The sequence below is a fragment of the Marmota flaviventris genome, chromosome 1, assembly GCF_047511675.1.
Source record: "Marmota flaviventris isolate mMarFla1 chromosome 1, mMarFla1.hap1, whole genome shotgun sequence".
Taxonomy (NCBI): Eukaryota; Metazoa; Chordata; class Mammalia; order Rodentia; family Sciuridae; genus Marmota; species Marmota flaviventris.
In genome coordinates this window covers 98841282-98866466 of record NC_092498.1, presented here as the reverse complement: position 1 = coordinate 98866466, position 25185 = coordinate 98841282, and positions in this window count along the sequence as shown.

The following is a 25185-nucleotide window of genomic DNA, read 5'->3' as shown; positions in this document are numbered from 1 at the left end:
TGTAAGTACAGGTAGAGAGATCAGAGAATCATCTTGATTCTCAATTCTGGTAGCCTCTCTGCAAAAGATTGCTTTACCAGCATTGATCAATCAATACAGAAAATTCTATTCGGATATTTTTGCTTTTATTTGGGGAAATGATTGGAAACAGATGGTTTTGTTCTTCAGTCTTATGGCAGTGCTGTATAGACACACCTCCCAAAAGTTATGAATCAGAGAGATCAAACTACATTGCTGGTGTCCTCACTGACCCATACCATCTAAAGCCTTCCATCCCTAAGCCAGTTCATCTAGACTTGGCCCCAGATTAAATATCCTTGACACTGTTTATCTACCACATTATATATGATGAACTAATATGTCCTCCCACCATGAGTAACCACTGCCCTCACCATTCCCCTCTTGTGGGAGTGCATGACCCTCACCCTCCATCCTTTTCTGCTCACTGTCCCTTCCCCAGTTCCATCCCATAATTTGGAAGGCAACAGTCTTAATTCTGGCCAACAAAGACTCTACTTGGGATTAATCCTATTTCTTTTTTCATCATAACTTCAGAGACCAGACATGTCAGCATCCATTCCGAATTTACAATGTGTGATTGATAAAAAATGGAAATTAGGGTGATATTGAAAATCCTCACATACTGAATTCAAGCAGAAGAGTATCTGGGAGTCCACTTTTCTTGGTTTCTAAGCAATAAAGGATGAAAGTAGGGAAGGGATAAAGAAGTAAAGAGTGCAAGGAAACAAGGAGGATGAATATTTTGGTGGCTGCTTATTACGATGTAACCATCATCTTTACACATATTTTCCAGTTTTTATTTTATCATTCCTCTAGTGAATGAGAAAGCAGCAGTCAGAAAGGTAAAATAACTTCTCAAGGATGAAAATCATCTTTCAATGGAGGAAGGGTTTAAAATTGAAATTCCATTTTCAGTTCTTAAGAAAAACCAAGTAGAAGCAGAAGACCTAGAATCAGTCTACAAATCTTAATAAGGAAAAAAAAAACAATCTCTGGAAAATCTGTGTTCACACGAAAACCTGCACATGAATATTTATGGTCATTTTATTCATAATTATCAAAAATTGATAGCAACCAAGATATCCTTCAATAAGTGAAAAGAAAACTGTGGTACATCCCTATGATGGAGTATTACTCAACAATAAAAAGAGATGAGCTGTCAGACCATGAAAAAATTATATTGTTAAATTAAATATGGCAATCTGAACAGGCTGCATTCTGCATCATTCTAACCATCTGACATCCTGGAAGAGGCAGAACAATAGAGATAGTGGAAGATTGGATGTAGAGGTTGAGGTATAGAAGGGAGGAAGGAATGAACAGTTGAAGCAAAAGGAAATGTTAGGGCAAAACAACTCAGCATGATATTGCAATGGTGGATACATGGCATTATGCATTTGTCAAAATCCATAGACATGAATAACACAAAGAGTGAACCCTAATGTGAATTAGCAGAATTGGTTTTAGTTAATATTAGGATATCAGTATTGGTACACCAATCCTTACAAATGTACTAGAAGGGTGCAATATGTTAATAACAGGGAAAACTAAAGGGAAGAAAATATGTGGGAATTTTATACTTTCTAAGCAATTTTTCTGAAAAACCTAAAACTGTCCAGAAAAAACATAACATCTACTGAAAAAAAAAAACATTAAAAAGTCTATGCATGGAAGGAAGAAAGGAAGGAAGGAAAGAAGGATTGAAGGAAGGAAGGAAGTCAAGGGAGTTTTCTGATGCTAGTGCTGGGCCTGTCTCAGAAGGGTGCTCCACAAAGCAGAGGGAACTATTTCATGGACTTCCATCTATTCAGTCACGCTCCCATCCCCAGCCATGGAAGATGGAATCAGAGGATCTGGGGGGGTTCCATAAGTTATATGTAAACTCTGGAGGTAAGCTCACCCCTCTGATTTGGGGGTGTTGTGACTAATGTGTGACTAAGATTTTCCAAGGAGACATGATCACATATAGCTGAGGCCTCATTGTCTATGCAAACAAGAAGTACTCACCTTGTACAGTGTACCATTTAGAGGGTTAGGTGACTCATGCTTGCGTCACAGTCTACAGATGACTGGGCTTTCAGGTCATCACACTGCATGTAGGCTGGCTGGTGGAGAAGTCCTCACAAGGGCTTCCACATCACTGAGAACCCGAGGGGAGGAAGACACACCAGGAAAGAGGGTCTGAGCCAGACTGAACATTTATAACTGATAATCCTCTTATCTGTTGTCTGAAACATGCCAAAAATGTTGATTGTGGTGCCGTCTTGTCTTTTACAGCTCTTCTCTGGGGACCTATCAAAAAGCATACCAGTTAGCTGGGTGCAGTGGTGCATGCCTATTATCCCAGCTACTGGGAGGCTGAGGGAGGAGGATTGCAAGTTTGGCACCAGCCTCTCACAATTTAGCTAGACTCTGACTCAAAATAAAACATTAAAATGGCTGGGGATATAACTCAGTGGTAGAATTACCTGGCTTCAATCTCTAGTGTGGCAAAAATACCGGTCAATACTTCTGAAGGCTAAACATGTAACACTTCAACCAGCCCATGAGGGAGACACCATTGATCTTCCAGTTTTAAAGACGCAGGGACTCAGGCTTATGGAATTACCAGAGCATGCCATGCAGCCTAGTGAGGGCATTTTGGAATTGCCAGTCTTCAGGGCTGGCAAATTGACTCATTTAGGTATATTGCTTTTTATGTTAGTCACTTAGGATGGCCAGTGATTCCTTTAATCCTTCCTGGTATTATTTAATGTTCTATAGATACAGTAAATCCTAATGCTTTTTACTTCTTGAATCCTTTCTTTGATCTACTTTGTCCCTTTATCCTATGAAATTTTCCCCATGTATGTGAGGTCTCAGCCTCAGAAGAACTGAAATATGACTTCTTTCTTTGGCTGCTAGGTCTATCAGTGTAACTGCATGTCTCTCTTCACTGATTTTAGAGATAGGAGGTAGGGTCTTGACAGCAGAGGCATGCCTCAGTACAAGTAGTACCTGCCTGCCGGTGGGTGTTAATAATCTTTCTAACTATTCCCCCCACTACCCCAGGGCTTCCTGAACACTGGCACTGTGCTATACTTTCATCCTGCATTATCACCTCATCCTCAAAACTTTATGAAGAAAACTTCAATATCATCCCCATATTGCAGATGAGGAAAACACAGTTTGGAGGGGCTGAGTGAACTGACACAGAGGCAGAAAGCCTGGCATCCTGAGATGACATCTACACTGTCTCGGACTTTTGGGGCCCCTGCATGTTGTGATAACACAGTGATTATTCAGTTTACGTAGATCAAAGAGGAATTTGAACATCTTCCTATGACAGACTGTTTGTGGTCTTCAGATGACTTTAGAAAACTAAATACGCCCCTGTTATGTCTATTTTCTCCTAATGTTTTCCCAGTGGGAGCTCGAGGCGTTTCCACATGAGACGCCTGGTTTATATTCCCCACGAGCATGAATTGAGAATGTCATTTTCCTGAATACCTTTGATTCTCTCTTAACCACAAATCGTAGGATGTATAAAATGGATGTACAAACTTCCTGCATATTTGTCCCTTCCGTTCCAGGCATGCTTCTTACACCACAGAATGTTCTACATATGCAGGAATTAAGGAGTCTTTTAAAAGGGAAATTCCCCTCCCCCAATATAATGTAAGCTTCAAACCTCATCGGTGACATGGAAGGATTACATTCTTCTACTCAAGGACATCACAGAGCCACTGGGGACTGGGGCAGATAAAAGTTCTTGACTTGTCCCAGGTCTGACCTGGCCAAAGTTCTCATTCCCAGCTGGGGGCCTCCTCGCATTGTGCCCAGAGCAAGCCCTTTCTTAGGACTCTTGCCCTAAAATTCCCTGAGACATCTGTGGAAGGCAAGGAGGCAAGATGAGGCTGGAAGATTTTTAGAACACCAGCCATTAGGGTTTTCAGCTGTGCTTCTGAACTTCTTTTTCCAGACCACATCAGCTCCAAAAAGTGAATGTGTGAGTGTATGAACTAGCCATTTATGTCTGGATCATGGGGATAATGTAAATCTAGTATTGCTTTCCTTTAATACTGCTTTAAGTATAAAAACCGAGGATATGATAATCAGCATCTAAGAAAGCCTGAATTAGGCCTATGTCTTTAATATGGATAAATATTGAAACAAACTTCCCTCCTGGGTGTGTGTCTGTGTGTGTGTATGTGTGTGTACGTGTGTGTGCTTATGGTGTGTAAATACAATCAGATTGGGTGCAACCTAAATAATCGTTTGTGAGATTCTATACATCTTTTGTTGCACTTTTACTTTAAATTATGGCTGTTAGTTTCATTGAATGTAGGCAGAATTAGTACCCAAACATGAAAATCAAGAGGAATGCAGCCTTCTGCCAAATGCAGCCTTCTGCCCTGGGCATTCAAAGTTTTAAGAGCTTGATGCTAGAGGACACCTTTGCCCAGGAACCCTTTGGTGCTATATGTGATGAATCAGCTAAGTCGAAGCTATAAAATTGAGACAGCAAGAAGGTGCCTGTAGGGGTCTGGCAAGCAATGTAAATAGGAAGTTCAATTTAAGTGGTGACCAGGTGATGATAGGAAACATTGCCATTCTATTGTTGCTAGGAGCAGGACTGGCCACTTATTACAAGAAGCCTGGTGAAAATGAGAATTCAGAGTCTCTTAGTGGGAGAAAGACAGTGGAGCATCAAACCAAGCATAAGGCCCTTCCTGGAGAGGAGCCTTGTGCACCTGTGAAGGTTTCAGGCTTGTGAAACTGGCTGTGGCCAGAAGAAAACTCCACCTAAGTGGTCAGATGCATCTGTGGCAGGTGCAGCAACATGCACAGACCTGAGCTTCCTCACTTCCCTCTGTGAGGAAGATAAACTCTGAGTCTTAAATCAGAGCAGGACCCAGCACAGATGTTGAGGGAGGTGGTCTGCCTCCACTGCCCCTCTTGAAGTTCATTTATTACGCCTTCTGACTGCTCTAGGACTTAAAAGTGCCAACATGTTTGAAGTGCCTGCTGGAGTCTCTGAGAATTCGCAAGGAGTTTGTTAGAGAGCTGTGGTTGTGTAGCTGGACTAGGAGTAGGGACCTAATAAATCTTTCCCTTCTTTCTGCTCTGAAATGGAATGAATGTCTGAATGTCTTTCCTCCAACAGTGGCATTTAACATTGTTTCACCTATAATCATAGCATGTTTTATTTAACTTTTAAAAATTTAACATAATCCATATTCTCCTTTTATTTAACAACACTCATGTTGATTATATTTCAAGCATGCAAATTAATTAATTACATATCGAACATACTGAAAATTATATACAGTTGTCCAAATATATCTAACCCTAGTTTGTTTATTTTTTAATATATTTAACCCTACTTTGTTTATTTTTAATTTTTTTTGTATCAGGGATGCTTGATGAGCCACATCCCCAGTCCAGACACCCCCGCTTTTTAATTTATTTTTTAGTTGTAGTTGGACACAATACCTTTATTTATTTATTTTGATGTGGTGCTGAGGATCCAACCCAGGGCCTCCCACATGCTAGGTGAGCGCTCTACCACTGAGCCACAGCCACAGCCCCTCCCCAGCCCTTTTAATGTTTTTCATTTTGAGACAGGGTCTCTCTAACTTCTTTAGGCCTCACTAACTTGTTGAGGCTGGCTTTGAACTTGCAATACTCCTGCTTCAGCCTCCCAAACCATTAGGATTATAGGTGTGTGACACTCTGCCCAGCTTAACCCTAGATTTAATAAGTGTTGACATTTTGACATATTTATTCCAGATCTATTTGTTTTAAAGAAGAAATTATTACACACATATTTGAAATGCCTCCATACTTCTTTCCCTTCCACTCCAGAATCAACCACAATCTTTAAGATTTAAAATCAATGGTTTTATATTTTGGCACTTAAGAAAATCCATAGCATTATTTTTTTTTAATTTTACTAAAATCATATAATACATTTGCAGTTTGTTTTTTCTCCCCTCAACACTTTTGGATTATGATTTATGTCCATACATGAAGACTTAGAATATTCATTTTAACTGCTATTTTATAAGCGCCTATATGCATAAAGGATAATTTACCTATGCCTCATGCCTGAGTCTTTAAGTTTTTTTTTTTTTTTTTTTCAGATTGTTTTCTATTTGTTACAAACAAGTTATACTGGGCTGTAGAATCTGAGCATCTTCAATTTGAGGTTTTCTGACAATATCCATATGAGGGCTGTGCCAATTTATACTCCCACAATCAATTTTTGAGAGTTTCCCAATTTCACTACCTCTCCCACACTTATTATGATTAAACATATTTGCTTTCCAAATATGTTTATATTTGTGTGTGAAGAGATATTGCATTGCTGATCTATTCTTCATTTCCCTATCACTAATGAGATAATGCCTTTTTTCATGTCTATTGGTCAATATGGATTTTCTCTTCTGGTAAGCACTTATATATATCCTTTGCCTTTTTAAAAGCTGATTTGTCTTTCTTTTGTGAGTAAGCATCTATACATTCTGCATATGGATTCTTTTAAAAATACTTTTAGATAGATTCAATACCTTTATTATTTATTTATTTATTTACTTAATTATTTTTTGTAGTGCTGAAGATCAAACTCAGTGCTTCGTTTGTGCAAGGCAAGTGCTCTACCACTGAGCTACAATCCAAGCCCATTCTGGATATGGATTCTTTGTTGGTTATAACAAATACCTTCTCTGTCACTGAGAGAGAAAGTGTCTTCCTCTTGCTCATGCTAGAGCAAGTGTCTACCGCTGAGCTAAATCCCAGCCCTAGGAATATCTTCTCTTAACTTATGGCTTGTTTTTTCACTTAGTTTGAGTTGCCTTTTGTTGTAGAGAAGATTTTATTTTTAATGCAGTTAAATGTGTCACTCTTTGGTTTTGTATTTTGTGGCTTGTATGTCTTCTTTGGAGAACCCTCTCCAAGTTTATGAAGATATTCTTCGGTACATTCTAAATATTTACAAGTTTTGCTCTCCATATTTATGTCTTCAGTCACCTTGGAAGATAATTTTCTGTGTGATTGAGGTAGAGTTCTAACTTTATGTCTTTCCAAATGAAGTTTCCTCAGGATCACTGATTTAAGAGTATATCTTGTCTTTATTTACTTGTAATACCATTTCTGTAATATATCAAGTTCATATAGAGTCATTTTTCATTTAACTAGGGGGATGCATTCAGTAAAATGTATTGCTTGGTTGTTTTATCATTGTGGGAACATTGTAGAGTGTACTGAGCATTGAATAAGTCCATGATGGCACCACTAGATTACTTAATATTATGAAACCACCATCACATATGTGGTTCATCATTGACCAAAGCATTGTTATGTGGCATGTGACTGTATATGTCTTCCCATCAATCAATTTGTCTAGTCCTGCCCTATTATCAGGCTTTATAATTACCATAACTTGTCCATGAGTATTGATGACTAATAAGTTCATCTTTGTATTTGTTTAACAATAACAATGCTTTAACAATCAACAATGCAAAAAACAATGTCATAAACAGTGAGATTTTATAAAATTTGTTATAACCAAAAGTCTGAAGGGAAATGGTTGTTCCTGCTTCAACATTCACTTGCTCATGAAAACCCTTCCAAAGACAGAAAGCATAGTGGTTATCTGAAAGGCATCTCACTTTTATCAGGAAAAAAAGAAAAAAAAACAAAACTTTCCCAGAAGCCCTGCTAGAGAGTGCTCCTTACACTCCATTGTCTGGTTCCAGGTGACCTGGGAAGGAAGTCATGCATCATTGTTTGGAAAAGAAAACAAGACTGCACAAATGGATTTATTATTATGGATTGGTTCATCTCTCCTTACTATTCTACTATGGCTTCATATACTTCGACTTCATGTATTCTAGGGTGTTGTATGCATACACACTCAGGATTTTAATCTTCCCAGAAGATTGTTTCTTTTATTCTTATGCAAGGTATATTTTTATTTATCTCTTCATCTTTAACAATTCTTTGCTGACCTGTAGGTTATTTCATCCAGAATTGTATTAATATGCTGGATTTTTATTAATACTTTGCTGTCTCTCTTTACTCATCCTTTTATTTTCAAATTATAATTCTTTATGTTTTACATATTTTATTCATGTCACTGAGGATGGGCTGTATGTTATGCTGGGGATATAAACAGTCACAACATATTTATAGTTCAGTGCAATGAAGATTTATTTCTCTCTTGAGCTTCATGTCCTTCAAGGTCCATGAAGAGCTCTACTCCCCTTCAGATTTCAGGGTCAAGTAGCATTGCTAGTGGTTGTAGCAGAAGAGAAGAGAAGAGAAGATTTGACACATCATACACTGGATATTAATATTACCATCCCCAAATGGTCGTCATGACTTCAGCTCACATAGAATTGATCTTCACATGTTATATAGCGGTACCTCACTTGTAGCAGACAGGCAAGTGAAATCCAAATCATGAGTCCAGAATGAAGTTAAGAAATATGTAGGGATAGCATTAGTAACTTCCATGACAAAATGCACAACAGATATCTGCATTTTTAAAATTAAATTCAATCTTAGAAGGCATATTATGTGCTAAATTATATATATTTTTTTACCATGAATACTGATAAATGGACTGATTTGTGTTTTCTATTTAGTTTGCTTCTCATCTATTGGAATAAAGAATATGTATTCAATTTCTATTTTTATATATTTATTCTAAAATTTTAATAAGTATATTTAATGCAGCAAATCCATATTTCTACTCTTGTCCCAAACACTATAAAAACTCAAAATACACTGATCTTTTATGGCGTCCATCATCTTCCATTGTGTTATTTTCTAGGATTTTAGTTCCACCTGGCTTTTAAGTCAATTCCAAAATGTTAAAAAATATATTTTGAGATTCATCTGCCATTTTAACAATCATCTTCTGTCCGCTGGGGTTTGTATCCCACTCCTTTTCCCAGGGCTAATTCTTTGCTAATTTAATTACATCCTTATTTAGTTCTTTGAACAAATATCTTTGGAGAAAAAAAACTCCCATGCATATTTTTAAACAGAAAACGTCTTTATTGCACCCACAATAGATTTTTAGCTACTTATATAATCCCAAGGCTGACATTTGCTTTCAATCTTAAGTTTTCCAAAACTTAAGAAGATATGATTCCATTCTCTTCAGACCTATTTCTAGTAATGAGATCATTATCAGTTTAATATTTAATTAACTAGAATATTTAACTTAAAATAGTTCTTTTATTTAAAATAGTTTTTATTCAAACTAGTTTTTCTAGCTACTCTGAAGATCTTCTCCTTGTCTTTGGCATTCCATATTTCTATGGTAATGTGTCTGGTGAGGAATCTGTCCTAATCTAACTTCAGGTTCATTGAGCTTCTGCATCTGAGAATTGATGACTTTAATCAATTCTGGAAAATTCTCTGCCATTATGTTTTTTAATGTGACCTCTCTTTTTTAACTTTATTTTCTTTCTGGAATTCTAATGTGTATATTTTAGGGTTCCTGAAACTATTCTGCATACTATTTAATTCTCTTTCACATTTCAATTTATGTATCATTCACATTGTTTTCCCTTTTATTTCTCAGATATTATATTTATGTTTATGAAGTCTTTCAGCTGCTATGTTTAGTGCTTCATTTAGTTTATATTTTGAATTTTTAGTTACCATTTTTTTTTGTCTTTGTGGAAAGAGGTTCTGTTTGGTTCTTGTAGTTAATTAAATCGTGCTTTAGATATAGTGACATGTTTTTCACTGTGTTTTCTAATCCTTTCAAAGATAATATTGAATAATTTTAGACATGCTTTGTTTCATAATTTCTATCAGATTGTTCAATTATTCCTGGGTCTTGGGGTCACAGACTGTGTCTGTCAACTCTCCCTTGTGATGAAAAATTGCTTGTGTTATTTTTGATGTTTTTCTCTTAAGCTCATCTTCTCATTTTTCAGATTCATATTTTTTCCTGAGTGATTATTTCTTACATAGAAAAGAGTACATTGCCTGATGCCAACAAGTAGAACTAAGCTAGTATAGATTCATCTCCAGCTACACAATTTGTAAACCTATTGGATAAATTCTGACAGGACACTTTTAAAACTGTATCAGAAGAAAAAATAAGTAAAAGAAATACTTTTTTTCCCCACGAGTTAATTTGAAATCCCTACTTGTCCTGTTTCTGCAAAAGACCAAGGATTTCTCCTGTCTGAGACCAGATTTCATGGCAATTTTTGAGCTGACATTCTGCACCAGCTAGTAGCATAACTCAGATTGTCACTCCTCTGTGTATGGCCAGTCAGAGTTTCAATTTCTCAAGAAAGTTGTTTCTTTTTCTACTCTTTCCCTAGTTTTGGGCAGAGAATGCTTCCTGCAGCTTGCCAGGTTGGTCATGAGGATTTTCTGTGGAGGTTTTCTTTCACAGAGAGGGGTAACTCCAGCAGGGCTCAATCCTCATCTCAGTTCAAGCACTATGCCTCATGGGAACCAAAGTCCACATTTCCTCTCTATATGTGAGTATCTATAATTCAGACAATAAATTGTAGGACAAGTATCTAGATCTCAATTACACCACTACTCTAACCAGGCTTTGCTCTGGTCAGAAATTCATTCTTAATTTCTGGCAACTGGGGGTTCCCTTCATTTATTTATTTTTCCTCCTCAGATATGTTTTTCTAAAATGTTGTGCTACTTATTAACTTATCCAGATTTCATATGTTTGAAAAGGCAAAAGGTGGGTCTGTGATAGTTGCACCAATCTATAAATATTTTTCTGGAAGTTTATTAAAACTCAATTTCCTTAATGAACAAAACCCCAAAATACACATATGAATGAGTTAGGATGGCAGCTCCACCTCCAAGTAAGAAAAACAGTCTCCATTACATCAGTCACTATTTATCTTTTGTGTCTTAGTCTGTGGCCCTGTTATTTTAAATCTGTGGTTTCAATAACGAAACTTTTCAGAATTAACATATGGAACTGCATTTTTGCTAAACTATTTACTTCTCATTTCTTGTTTCCAGGTTTAGTTTAATATGATCCCTCACTTTAGCTACCATACTTTGTAGAAAATGCGTTCTCTTGCAGAGCCAAGGAAATGTAAAACAAAAATGACACACACACATGTCCCAAAAGTATCCATCTGTTCATTCACCCTTCTGGAATTTAGGAATTTTTTCATATACTAGTATGGAGACTTTTCCCCTTTAAGGCTCATATATTTGATATTTTGCAAGACCTGGTAAATCCATAACATAGCATGAGATAAGTTCCAGAGAGTAAGATAGCATTGTTATTTACAATGCATTCAATCCTCTTGATAATTGAGTGTTATTTTCACCTTAAGAAAAATGGTAAAATGAATAGGAATGAAAATTAAGTGCTTGGAGTTGGCAAAATAGAACCTTTATGTTGGTGAATATTGAACACAGGGAAAATGACACGCGACAGCCAGCTAGGAATTTTATTTCTTAGGAAAATACCTCATAGCTAAATAGAGGAGATTACTGCTCATTAAAGTCCTGTTTTGAAATATTACTTAACTTTTTTTAAAAATTTATTTTCCCTAGAGTGAAAGCCCCAGAAAACTAAGAGCCCTCCTATACCTTCCTCTTTTTAATAGAAGAAAGATTACAGATAACACTTCTTCTGGCAAAAGCTGTATCAATGAATCAACTTAATTATAACTTTAACTGAGATTGGGAGATCAGAAGCCAATTGCATCTTTCTTAGAAGGAAAATATAAGGCTAGAAAATTTGATTCACTGTGTTTGTTTTTCCAATTCAAGACTAAGTAACTATCCAAGGCATATACCTAAGGGTGAATTTTCAGATCTATCTTGTCATAGTAATGACTATAAAAATAAGATAAAGGCATCTGCTAATATGAGCAGGTTTGGATTTCTGACATGCATTCTTAAGTATAGAAGTATGAATGGGAGGGAAACATCACCACAGAAATAGAGAAAGAGTGTGCTCTCCTACACAAGTTTATATTATATCAACCCACAGGGTTGGGGTCAGGGTCAGGGTCAGGGTCAGTGTCAGGGTCAGGGTCAGGAAAGCAAAGTCACACTAAGGAAACAAACTGAAGGTTCTAAGATAGCTAAAGTAACTGTACACACACACGACATGTCAATTGGTCTGAACTCGGCAATTCAGGACATAAGAGATTAATATCACTATTGTTTATAGGGAAAAACAAAACATAACTGAAGTTCAATGGCATTGTTACAGAATGGTTAATATTATTAATAATTATTTGTAATTGTTAAAAATTTCAAAGTAATGTTAGTGTGATACAGAAAAATTCATCAGATAGCATCTGTGCTTTTGTCTTCTGTCTTTATAAGGTAAAGGGTAAAAAGAATCTATATTCCTTGATGGAACTTAGAGAGACTCATGTATGTTTCATTCTGTTTTTTAAAGTCATTCATAGATAATTAAATACTGATAGGTTATGTAAGACAAACACAACCTTAATTTGGTAATTTAAAGTATCGAAGGCCATGTAATCATCAAGATTTGATGGGCTGGGAATGTGGCTCAAGTGGTAGCGCACCTGCCTAGCATGCATGAGGCCTCTCTGTTTTGACTTCATGTGAAATGGAAAGAATTTGAGTCCTACTTCTTGTTGGGGTGGGGTTATTCTTGCTCTACCCAGTGAAATCTTTCCTAATCTCCAGTTCTATCACTTTTATATTCATGAGGTGAAGAGAGGGAGAGACCCACGAACTCATCTTTTTACTATCCCCCTGGAGAATTGATGTTTTACCATCTTTCTTTAAATTTCCTTCATGTGGTCTTATTGTCAGCTGGCTTGGTCTTAACCACGTATTACATCTCTGTGCCTCTGTGGAAGCTTCATGGCTTGTTTCTAATGATGCAGGCTCCTATTGATGGTGACAGTGTCAAAGTTTCAGGGGAGATTTTGTGTATAGAAAAGGAATTTCCAAAGTTAAGTTGGGAGGCAAGGTCTTTTACCATCTGTGCTGTTTTACAAGAAAAGAAAAGGAGGGGGGAGGATATTATTTCTGTTTGTAGAGGAAGACAACAGCAAAAAGAGAACAGCAAGTGGGAGAAAGGGCATGGCTGAGTAGCATGGCTTAAAGACCAAAGAACTCTAAGAAAAGGATGTCTAATGTTCAAGTGTAATGGTCTTTGCATCCTGAAACATTCTGTTAAGTCATCCATGCATCAGAAAAGCCCTTGTATGAATGATTTGTTGTTACTATTGAATCACGAAAGAACCTGATTCCCACATTTGGGTCCATGGCCAGAGCAAAACAAAGGAACAGCTGTAGGCTGAGAATGGAATTCAGAAGAAGCAGGAAGCCAGAGTCACAGGTGAGCATTAGAATGTGAGATGCTGGGAAGTTGCCAAAATCTTCAAGACAGTAATGAAATGAAGGGCCAAGCCATCTTATCTAAGCAGCAAGGAGCAGAGAGACCTAGTCAACATCTGGCTTATACATACAAGTGTGCATATTGGAATGTCTGGAAGATGTTAACTGTGGCTATTGCTGGGTGATGGGATTGCAAAAATAATATGATTATTTTCTTTTTATTAATGTTTCTTAGATTTCCTACCATATTGTTATAATTAGAAAAAAAACCAATTTTGAGTTTTAAGGGGAAACCAGAGGAAAAAATAAGATTCAGAATCAAGAGAGTCAGGGAGATAGGAATCCAGAGCTCCAACTTGGCAAGTCCATCCTGGATATAGTACACTCTTCTGTTGGTTGTTCTGCTTTGCAATATAAAATAACATATTTCTATTTGTTGCACATACATGTAAGCTCTAAGATTTGTTAATATATGTCTACCCTGCATGTGCTTACCAGACATTAAAAATTAAAATAAATAATAAATTATAAGAAAATATTTTCCTGAAGAGCTAAGAAAGCTAAAGAGCAAATATTAAACAGTAGTACACCCTTTGATGCTTTTGGATAACAAATCACTTTACCAATGTGCACTGTCTTAGTGTGTTGTCTGTGGCAAGAACAGAATAACACAAACTGGGAACTATATCAAGAACAGAGCAGGTGTAGGTGTGGCTCAGAGGTAGAGCACTCGCCTGGCACATGCGAGGTGCTGGGTTCGATCCTTAGTACCACATGAAAATAAATAAATAAAATAAAGGGATTGTGTCCAACTACAACTAAGAAAAAAAAGTTGTTTTTTTTTTTTTTTTTTTTTTTTTTAAAGAATAGAGGTTTTATTTTGATTTATGGTTCTGGAAGCTATGAAATCCAAGGCAATATCTTCTTGCCTTGTGGTGAGTAACTTAAGTTTTTTCATAACAGGGTGGAAGGGGACACTTGGTGAAGAGGAAGCAAGAAGAAGCTGAGGAAGAAAAACTTACAACAACTCACTCCCATGAGAATTCACTTCACTCTCATGGTCTTAATCTATGTGTGAGGGTAGAGCACTCATGGCTTAAATACCTCCCATTAGGCCCTACCTTCCTCCACTGCCCCATTGGTGATTAAGGTTCTAATACATGATCTTTTGGGGGAACATATTTAAATCATAGTATACATCTCTATGATGTTGGGGCATGAGGACAATTTTTCCCCCTACAGGAAAAACAGAAGACACAGTGGCAGGTTTTATCCTAGGTTTCATCCTTCTGAACTCATTCTAATTTCCATAGAACCTGTTGCCTGCTTCCTTCTATCATTGGAGGACCTGTCCTCTACTCCACTACCCTCCATTGTTACACGCTGCCATTGGAGAAACACTGGAGACTGGACTAATGGTAGAGTGGCATCCGTGCTGGGTAGCTGAGTAGAAGGCACATCCTCTAGAGATGCAGGTCAGCTGGCAGGAGAAGTGGTAAGTAGGAAGAGAGGGACTGAGTTGTTGTCAAGGCAGGTGCTGTTTGTAAGAGATATTCCCATGTGAGCACAGTTGGAGTAATAAGGAGATGTTTCTTTTGATGCATAAAGTTCTTCTCCTCCACCTTGATCAGAAGTATAGGCTCAGGTGGGCACATGCTAGTGTCCTGACTCCTCCAGGAAAGGGGACTTGGGTCAAGAATGTAGATGTTCCCTTGCCAGGGATGCCTAAAAAAACAGAAAGAGAAGTGTGGAAGGAATAATATAGTGTAAGTAGCTGGGTTCTTGAGTCTGTCTGGATTTGAATCATTACATCATCATTTACTGACCATAGATATGTTTCTAACCCTTCAAGGTCATAATCAGAGGGTATCACCTACATTAACTAAGCTAATGAATGTAAAGCTCTTTCCACAATGCCTAGCACATAGTGAGCTATTGACAACAGTGAGCTCCAATGCCTGGCACTGAGGATATGGCCATGCTGCTATAAGTCCCTATACCACTCTGCACCTTTCCTGAGGTGCTTTCCCTCTTGGAATCTTACTTATTGACTGCCAGGAGCCATTTTCACTGCTTCTAGTCTATTTTTTAGTTCTTGATTAGTGAAAGGTCATGGAGTTTATTTCATTTGGTCAACACTGAGCTGGCAGGTCACTCAGATACTGTGTTTCTCTGTAGCAGCCAGGAAAAAGGACAACTCTACAGGTTGGGTTTCTTATTTAGTTCACCCAGTGAACACTCAGACTAACCTTATTAGTCTTCTCTTATAAAATGTGTAAGGCTCAGAGAGGATAACCTGCTCAAAGACACAGATAGGAAACACAAAAAAAAAAAAACTTTGTTTTTAACTAAATCCAAGGTGAGTGCTAAAAAAAAAAAAAAAAAAAAAAAAAAAAAAAAAAAAAAAAAAAAACAGAAAGAGATATGCTCTTTCTTTCCCTCTTTTCTCTATTTCTTGTGAAAGGAATTTAAAAAAAAATATTTAACCTAGCACTTTTGAGTGTTACTAAGGTATGTTTGAAGAATATCTCAATCCATGAGAAGCTGATGGATAATAAGCAAGAAAGGATAAAAGAAAATTTAAAGGAACTCCATGTCAAAGAAGTTTAAGAAATGTTTAATTAAAACAAATGAAGCAAATTTGTTTATTGTAGATATTCTAAGACTCTTACATAGGTCTCCAGAATTGTGTTATGGGATATTGTATTTCCAAAACTAATCTGACAATGGGAAATATTTTCTATTTAATAGAAAAATATAAATCTTTAAGGGTAAGGCCTCTAAAGTTTTTTTCATTAACATTTCCTGGAATTTTCGAATACATTTAGCAGAATGTACATAGAATTTGAGGATGACATATGAAAATGGAAAATATAATTAAGTTTTTGTATATGTTACTGATGTTAATAATAGAACTCATAGCAGGAAAAGTCTAAATATAATTATGCTAGCAGAAATCAGGTAAGTTGTTTCCTAGATTTGTGTATGTGTAACTTTTCCCACTGTTTACAGTTTTGGTCTTTATTCTTAAAAGACCACAAAGCTTGGTATTTGAAAGTTGAAACAAAGTTTAGTCTTGAGAAATGATCGCTTTGGGATGAAGCAAGGTAGAAAGAAGAAATGTTAGGAAAGAAACAAATGTAAGGGGAAGACCAGAATAATAATTCTCAGTAGACCTAGTTCATGGCTTGGTGGGTAAACAGGAGCAGCAGTTTTTTTGGCACTCACTTAAAAACAAATTTAAACACTTTTTCTTTAGAAAGGCTTTATGAGTGCAGAAAGCTATGAAAGTAATACAGAGAGTTTCTACAGACTGAGTTTCCACTATTATTAGCATTGTTGCAGTAGTATGGTATATGTCAAAATTAATGAACAAATATGAATTCATAATTATTAATCATAATCCATATTGTATTGAAGTGTCCTTAAGTTCTTCTTCCTATCCTTTTTTCAGTTTTAGGCTCCCATCCAGCATACCACATTGCGTTTAGTTGTCTACACTTTTTTTTTTTTTTTAATTTTTTTTTTATTGGTTGTTCAAAACATTACACAGCTCATGACATATCATCTTCCATACATTTGATTCAAGTGGGTTATGAACTCCCATTTTTTACCCCAAATACAAGTTGCAGAATCACATCGGTTACACATCCACATTTTTACATAATACCATATTAGTGACTGTTGTATTCTGCTACCTTTCCTATCCCCTACTATCCCCCCTCCCCTTCCCTCTCATCTTTCCTCTCTACCCCATCTGCTGTTGTTTAATTCTCTCCCTTGTTTTTTTTTTTTCCCCTTTCCCCTCACAAACTCTTATATGTAATTTTGTGTAACAATGAGGGTCTCCTTCCATTTCCATAGTTTCCCTTCTCTCTCCCTTTCTCTCCCCCCACTCGTCTCTGTTTAATGTTAATCTTTTCCTCATGCTCTTCTTCCCTGTTCTGATCTTAGTTGCTCTCTTTATATCAAGGAAGACATTTGGCATTTGTTTTTTAAGGATTGGCTAGCTTCATTTAGCATAATCTGCTCTAATGCCATCCATTTCCCTGCAAAATCCATGATTTTGTCATTTTTTAGTGCTGCGTAATACTCCATTGTGTATAAATGCCACAGTTTTTTAATCCATTCATCTATTGAAGGGCATCTGGGTTGATTCCAAAGTCTAGTTATTGTGAATTGTGCTGCCATGATCATTGATGTGGCAGTATCCCTATAGTATGCTCTTTTAAGGTCCTCAGGGAATAGACCGAGAAGGGCAATAGCTGGGTCAAATGGTGGTTCCATTCCCAGCTTTCCTAGGAATCTCCATACTGCTTTCCATATTGGCCGCACCAGTTTGCAGTTCCACCAGCAATGTACAAGTGTACCCTTTTCCCCACATCCTCGCCAGCACTTATTGTTGCTTGACTTCATAATGGCTGCCAATCTTACTGGAGTGAGATGGTATCTTAGGGTGGTTTTGATTTGCATTTCTCTGACTGCTAGAGATGGTGAGCATTTTTTCATGTACTTATTGATAGATTGTATGTCCTCCTCTGAGAAGTGTCTGTTCAGGTCCTTCGCCCATTTGTTGATAGGGTTGTTTGTTATCTTGTTGTTTAATTTTTTGAGTTCTTTGTATATTCTGGATATTAGGGCTCTATCTGAAGTGTGAGGAGTAAAGATTTGTTCCCAGGATGTAGGTTCCCTATTTACCTCTCTTATTGTTTCTCTTGCTGAGAAAAAACTTTTTAGTTTGAGTAAGTCCCATTTGTTGATTCTAGTTATTAACTTTTGTGCTATGGGCGTCCTATTAAGGAATTTGGAGCCCGACCCCACAATGTGTAGATTGAAGCCAACTTTTTCTTCTATCAGGTGCAGAGTCTCTGATTTGATATCTAGGTCCTTGATCCATTTTGAATTTACTTTTGTGCATGGCGAGAGAAAGGGGTTCAGCTTCATTTTGTTGCATATGGATTTCCAGTTTTCCCAGCACCATTTGTTGAAGATGCTATCCTTTCTCCATTGCATGCTTTTAGCGCCTTTATCAAATATAAGAAAGTTGTAATTTTGTGGATTGGTCTCTGTGTCCTCTATTCTGTACCATTGATCCACCTTCCTGTTTTGGTACCAGTACCATGCTGTTTTTGTTACTATTGCTCTGTAGTACAGTTTGAAATCTGGTATCGCTATACCTCCCGATTCACACTTCCTGCTTAGAATTGCTTTTGCTATTCTGGGTCTTTTGTTTTTCCATATGAATTTCATGATAGCTTTATCTATTTCTACCAGAAATGCCGTTGGGATTTTGATTGGCATTGCATTGAACCTGTAGAGAACTTTGGGTAATATCGCCATTTTGATGATGTTGGTTCTGCCTATCCATGAACAGGGTACATTTTTCCATCTTCTAAGATCTTCTTCTATCTCTCTCTTTAGGGTTCTGTAGTTTTCATTGTATAAATCTTTCACCTCTTTTGTTAGGTTGATTCCCAAGTATTTTATTTTTTTTGAGGATATTGTGAATGGGGTGGTTTTCCTCATTTCCATTTCAGAAGTTTTGTTACTGATATACAGGAATGCCTTTGATTTATGCGTGTTGATTTTATATCCTGCCACTTGGCTGAATTCATTTATCAGTTCTAGTAGTTTCTTTGTAGACCCTTTTGGGTCTTCTAAGTATAGGATCATATCGTCCGCAAATAGTGATATTTTAAGTTCTTCTTTTCCTATTTTTATGCCTTTAATTTCTCTTGTTTGTCTAATTGCTCTGGCTAGTATTTCAAGGACTAAATTAAATAGAAGTGGTGAGAGAGGGCATCCCTGTCTTGTTCCAGATTTTAGCGGGAATGCCTTCAGTTTTTCTCCATTTAGAATGATGCTAGCCTGAGGCTTAGCATATATAGCTTTTACAATGTTGAGGTAAGTTCCTGTTATCCCCAGTTTTTCTAGTGTTTTGAACATAAAAGGATGCTGTACTTTGTCGAATGCTTTTTCTGCATCTATCGAGACGATCATATGGTTCTTATCTTTAAGTCTATTGATGTGGTGAATAATATTTATTGATTTCCGTATATTGAACCAACCTTGCATCCCAGGGATGAATCCTACTTGATCATGTTGCACAATTTTTTTGATATGCTTTTGTATTCGATTCGCCAGGATTTTATTGAGAATTTTTGCATCTATGTTCATTAGAGATATTGGTCTGTAGTTTTCTTTCTTTGAAGTGTCTTTGTCTGGTTTCGGGATCAGGGTGATGTTGGCCTCATAGAATGAATTTGGAAGAGCTCCTTCTTTTTCTATTTCTTGAAATAGCTTGAAAAGTATTGGTATTAATTCTTCTTTGAAGGTTTTGTAAAACTCCGCTGCATACCCATCTGGTCCAGGGCTTTTTTTGGTTGGTAGTCTTTTGATGGCTTCTTCTATTTCTTCCTTTGTTATTGGTCTGTTTAAATTGTGTGTGTCTTCCTGACTCAATCTGGGCAGCTCATATGACTTAAGAAATTTATCGATGTCTTCACTGTCTTCTATTTTATTAGAATATAGGGTTTCAAAATACTTTCTAATTATCTTCTGTATTTCTGTAGTGTCTGTTGTGATATTGCCTTTTTCATCCTGTATGTTAGTGATTTGAGTTTTCTCTCTTCTTCTCTTCGTTAGCATGGCTAAGGGTCTGTCGATCTTATTTATTTTTTCAAAGAACCAACTTTTAGTTTTATCAATTTTTTCAATGGTTTTTTTTGTTTCAATTTCGTTGATTTCCGCTCTGATTTTAATTATTTCTTGTCTTCTGCTATATTTGCTGTTGTTTTGCTCTTCCTTTTCTAGGGTTTTGAGATGTAGTGTGAGTTCGTTTATTTGTTGGTTTTTTCTTTTTTTGAGGAATGAACTCCAGGAAATGAATTTCCCTCTTAAAACTGCTTTCATTGTGTCCCATAGATTCCGGTATGTTGTGTCTGAATTGTCGTTTATCTCTAAGAATTTTTTGATTTCCTCCTTTATGTCTTCTGTAACCCATTGATCATTCAGTAACATATTGTTTATTTTCCATGTGATGCAGGATTTTTCCTTCCTTCTTTTTTCATTGATTTCCAGTTTCATTCCATTATGATCAGATATGGTGCATGGTATTATCTCCACTCCTTTATATTTACTAAGAGTTGCCCTATGGCATAATATATGATCTATCTTTGAGTACGATCCATGTGCTGCTGAGAAGAACGTGTATCCACTTGATGATGGTTGATATATTCTATATATGTCGGTTAAGTCTAGGTTATTGATTGTGTCATTGAGTTCTCTAGTTTCTTTATTCAGCTTTTGTCTGGAGGATCTGTCTAATGGCGAGAGCGGTGTGTTGAAGTCACCCATAATTATTGTGTTGTGGTCAATTTGACTTTTGAACTTGAGGAGAGTTTGTTTTATGAATGTTGCTGCACCATTATTTGGTGCATATAAATTGATAATTGTTATGTCTTGTTGGTGAATAGTTCCTTTTAACAGGATATAGTGTCCTTCTTTATCCCTTTTGATTAACTTAGGTTTGAAGTTGAGTTTATTCGATATGAGTATGGCCACTCCTGCTTGCTTCCGAGGGCCATGTGAGTGGTATGATTTTTCCCAACCTTTCACCTTCAGCCTGTGTATGTCTTTTCCTATCATATGAGTCTCCTGAAGGCAGCATATTGTTGGATTTGTTTTTTTGATCCAGGTTACCAGCCTGTGTCTCTTGATTGGTGAGTTTAGTCCATTAACATTTAAGGTTACAATTGAAATATGATTTGTACTTCCAGTCATGTTTATTTATTTATTTATTTTAGTTTGGCTAGTTTTTACTTTTTGGTTGTTTTCCTCCGCCTTTACTGAGATACCTCCCGCTGTTGGTTTTGGGCACTGTTTTTCCATTCCTCTTCTTGTAGAATTTTGCCCAAAATGCTTTGCAGTGCTGGTTTTCTGGCTGCGAAATCTTTTAGCTTTTGTTTATCGTGAAAGATTTTAATTTCATTGTCAAATCTGAAGCTTAATTTTGCTGGATACAGTATTCTTGGTTGGAATCCATTATTTTTCAGCGTTTGAAATACATTGTTCCAGGATCTTCTCGCTTTCAAAGTCTGTGATGAAAAATCAGCCGTTAACCTAATTGGTTTACCCCTGAATGTAATCTGCCTCCTTTCCCTCGTAGCTTTTAATATTCTCTCCTTGTTCTGTATGTTGGCTATCTTCATAATTATATGTCTTGGAGTTGGCCTATTACAGTTTTGGATGTTTGGGGTCCTGTAGGCTTCCAGGATTTGGCAATCCATTCCATCTTTCATCTCTGGGAAGTTTTCTAGGATTATTTCATTCAATAGGTTGTCCATTCCTTTGGCTTGAATCTCTGTGCCTTCTTCTATCCCAATGACTCTCAAATTTGGTTTTTTGATGAAATCCCATATCTCTTGGATAGATTGCTCGTGAGATTTAAGCATCTTTTCAGTATTGACTATATTCTTTTCAAGTTGATAAACTTTGTCTTCATTATCTGATGTTCTGACTTCTACTTGATCTAGTCTATTTGTAATATTCTAGTTAGCATTTTTAATCTGGTTTATGGTTTCTTGCATTTCTAAAATCACTGTTTGGTTTTTTTTTAAGATCTCTATCTCCTGGTAAAGCTCGTTCTTTGCAGTTTGTATTTGTTTGTTTAGTTGGTTTTCAAAATATACTTTCAATTCTTGGATTTGCTGTCTCATGCCTTCTCTAAAATTCCGTTCCATCTGAGTTAGGTATGCCTTGATTTCTTTCCCTGTCCATGTTTCTGATGCTTCTAGGTCCTCCTGTAGATTTAAGTTGTCCTGCATTATCTGTACTCCTTTTTTCCCTGGTTTTTTCATGTTGTTCACGTTACTTTCCAGCTCTATTTGACTGCTTTGTAACTGCCTTCTCCTATACATTTGTTTTGGCTTTGTTTATATCTGTTGTTTCTCCTTTGTGGTGGGAGATTATGCCTATAGATGTTGGGCTTTATTGTACTTTAGAGCTGATTCATTCAATTTATAAAGGGCTTCCGGATTTTGTATGCATATAGTGATTTGTTTTTTGTTCTTAGGACTTTATGTTGGGTGCTATGAAGGTATACAGGTTAGTATGTCTTGGCTACTTTAGAAGATTGCTCTACTGAAGGGGGATGCTAACCGTCAATTGGATCAGGGTGTTGGTAGTAGCTAGGTATTTAGGAGCACTATAGACGGCCTCGAAACATTCACCTGTTTGCATTTAGACAGTTACACGAAATGGAGGACGTAATGCTTGGGATGAAAGTTGGGGGGAAGGGAAAGGAAGGTGCTCTTGAAAAGTAAGAAGGAGAGGGAGTTAGATAGCATAGAGGAGAATGGAAAGAACAATAAAACTTGGAAGGGGAGAGAAAGAGGGAAAAAGGGAGAGAAAAGATAAAATAAAATAAGAAATAAAATTAGGTCTTAGAGATCCATTTTCTTCTCTTCCCGTAGGCAAAGCTGTGCCCTCCAAGCTGAGATTTGCCCTCAATGTGTCAACAGCAATCCCTGTAAGGCGGCTCCTGGGAGTCTCTCAATCCTGTTGGTCCAGAGCCGTTTCACTTCTACGGCCCCTCCTCCCCTTCCTCCTGCCAGCCAGCCAGGTCCTGTGCACCGGAGGAGGTTCTCCAAGGATTTGGTTACACTTTCAGCACCTCTGGGTGCTCTATTTCCCTAATGACTGAGCACTCTCTCTGTCATTCATCTAAGCCCCAGTGCTGTGGAGCTGTGTTCTGGGAGTCAATAGTTTAATTTTTCCTGACCCCTTTGGTGGGCACACCTTCGGAGTCTGGCGGCTAAGACCATTGGTGTCGCCACTGGTGGTAATGGGAGTTGGGGGTCGAGGATCCCATCTGCTTCCCTCAGCCCCTACAATCACGACCACTCCGCTAGCAGTAGGAGGAGTTGGGGGTCTGGAGTGTCCTCTGTTTCCCTCCGCCCCTACTGTCACGCCCTCTCAGTTGGCGGTTGGGGGAGTTGGGGGTGGGGAGTCTTCTCTGCTTCCCTCCGCCCCTACAGTCACGCCCACAGTCACTGGCAGTATTGGGAGTTGGGGGTCGGGAGTCCCTTGGCCCTTACAGTCACGCCCACGGAGAGATTTTGAAGTTTCCCGGTTGTTTGTATCTGATGCCGGTGGGAGTCACACACCTGCCAAAGTAGATTCTGCTGGGAAGGAATCTCTTTGGCCGAACTTTGGTGACTTCCCCTCTCTGCAATGGCGGGCCCCTGCCTCCTTGCTGGAGTGTCCGAAGGGAGGGGTGGAACTGGCTTGTCTCTGGTCTGACCCAATCTCTGGTTTTAGTTCCCAGTTCGCTATTTCATAAAGGCTTGGTTAGATTTCCTTCACGCCGTCTCAGGGGGGGAGCCGTTTGCCGGGTGGGCGGGGCCGTTCGCAGTGGGGGCGGGGCCGTTAGCAGAGCTGGGAGGGCACAGGCCGTCTGCCGGGCAGGGACCCTTCTGGAAGCGCAGGGCCGCTGGGGGCCGACTGCAGAGCCTGGGGTGGTGGCCGCGGGCGGGGTGCCAGCAGAGCCCGGAGGGCGGGGGCCCCGTTTGCCGGGTGGGCGGGGCGTTAGCAGCGCCGGGAGGGCACAGGCCGTTTGCCAGGCCAGGCAGGGATCCTTCTCGCTGCGCGGGCCGCCGGGGCCGCCTGCAGAGCCGAGCCTGCGTTGGCCGGGGGCGGGGCCGCCAACGGAGCCGGGAGGGCGGGTGGGGGGGGGCGTTTGCCGGGTGGGCGGGGCCGTTTGCCCGGCCAGGCGGGGACCCTTCTCGGCGCGCCGGCTGCCGGGGGCCGCTTGTAGAACCCGGTAGGCAGTGGCCTCGTGGCTAAGAGCCGGGCGGGCGGGGTGGCCGATCACCGAGCGAGCGGGGCCGCCAGGAGAGCCAGGATGGCGGGAGCCGTCTCCTGGGCCAGGTGTGGACCCTTCTCACTGCCCCGGGCCGCCGGTGGCCGCTTGCAGAGCCGGTTGGGCGGTGGCTGCAGGATTGGACCTCTGCGCCCGCGGCCGGCCAAGATTCACTTGTCTGGGGCCAACTGTCACCTCTAATATAACTTACTACTTCCTGGCAGGTCTCCTTTCAGCAGAATTTTGCTAGAAGTTCCTCAGTAGGTAGAATGTAGCTGTTTTAATGGGTGTTTCTGATCCGGTTAATGTGGAGATACTGAAAGTGCTGCTTCCTTGCCGGCCGCCATGTTGGATCCGAATGCTTCCTTGAGAGTTGCAGAGAATCGCTGGTTCTTCCAGGACTTTTGTTGTCTTCTTGTCTACACTTTTAAGAATTTTATTTTCTGCTCCTCCAGCCAACGCCTCCTTCTCAGAACCCAAAATCAACTGTCAGTCAATCAATATTAAATTTCAGATGTTCCTCTTTATGAACCTGGATCAGTGGGTTCAGTCCAGATATTTTGATTTGTTTTGAATCAGGTTATGTTTCCCCCAATTAAAAACTAAAATGATTTCCTATGATATATGTTCCAGTTATCCATTGCTGTGTAACAAACCACACCCAAAAGTAATTTATTTGTATAATAATATTTATTTTGCTTACAAATCTGAAAACAGTGTAGGCTTTGCTGGGGTGAGTCGTTTTTGTCCCTCTCCATCATCCCATATCAGCTGGGTAGTTCAAAGGCTGGATCTACTTTGCCTGAGTCAGGGCAGCTTGGCGGAGGGGGGTGGGGAGTGCTGGAATTATCTGAAAGCTCCCCAAGTGGCATGCATGCCTAGTACTCAGGCCTGTCTTCTACTATGGGATCTCTCTTCTGTAGAGAGACTTCACACACCATAGCTCAGGGGCCCCAGGGTATGTGTGGAGAAAG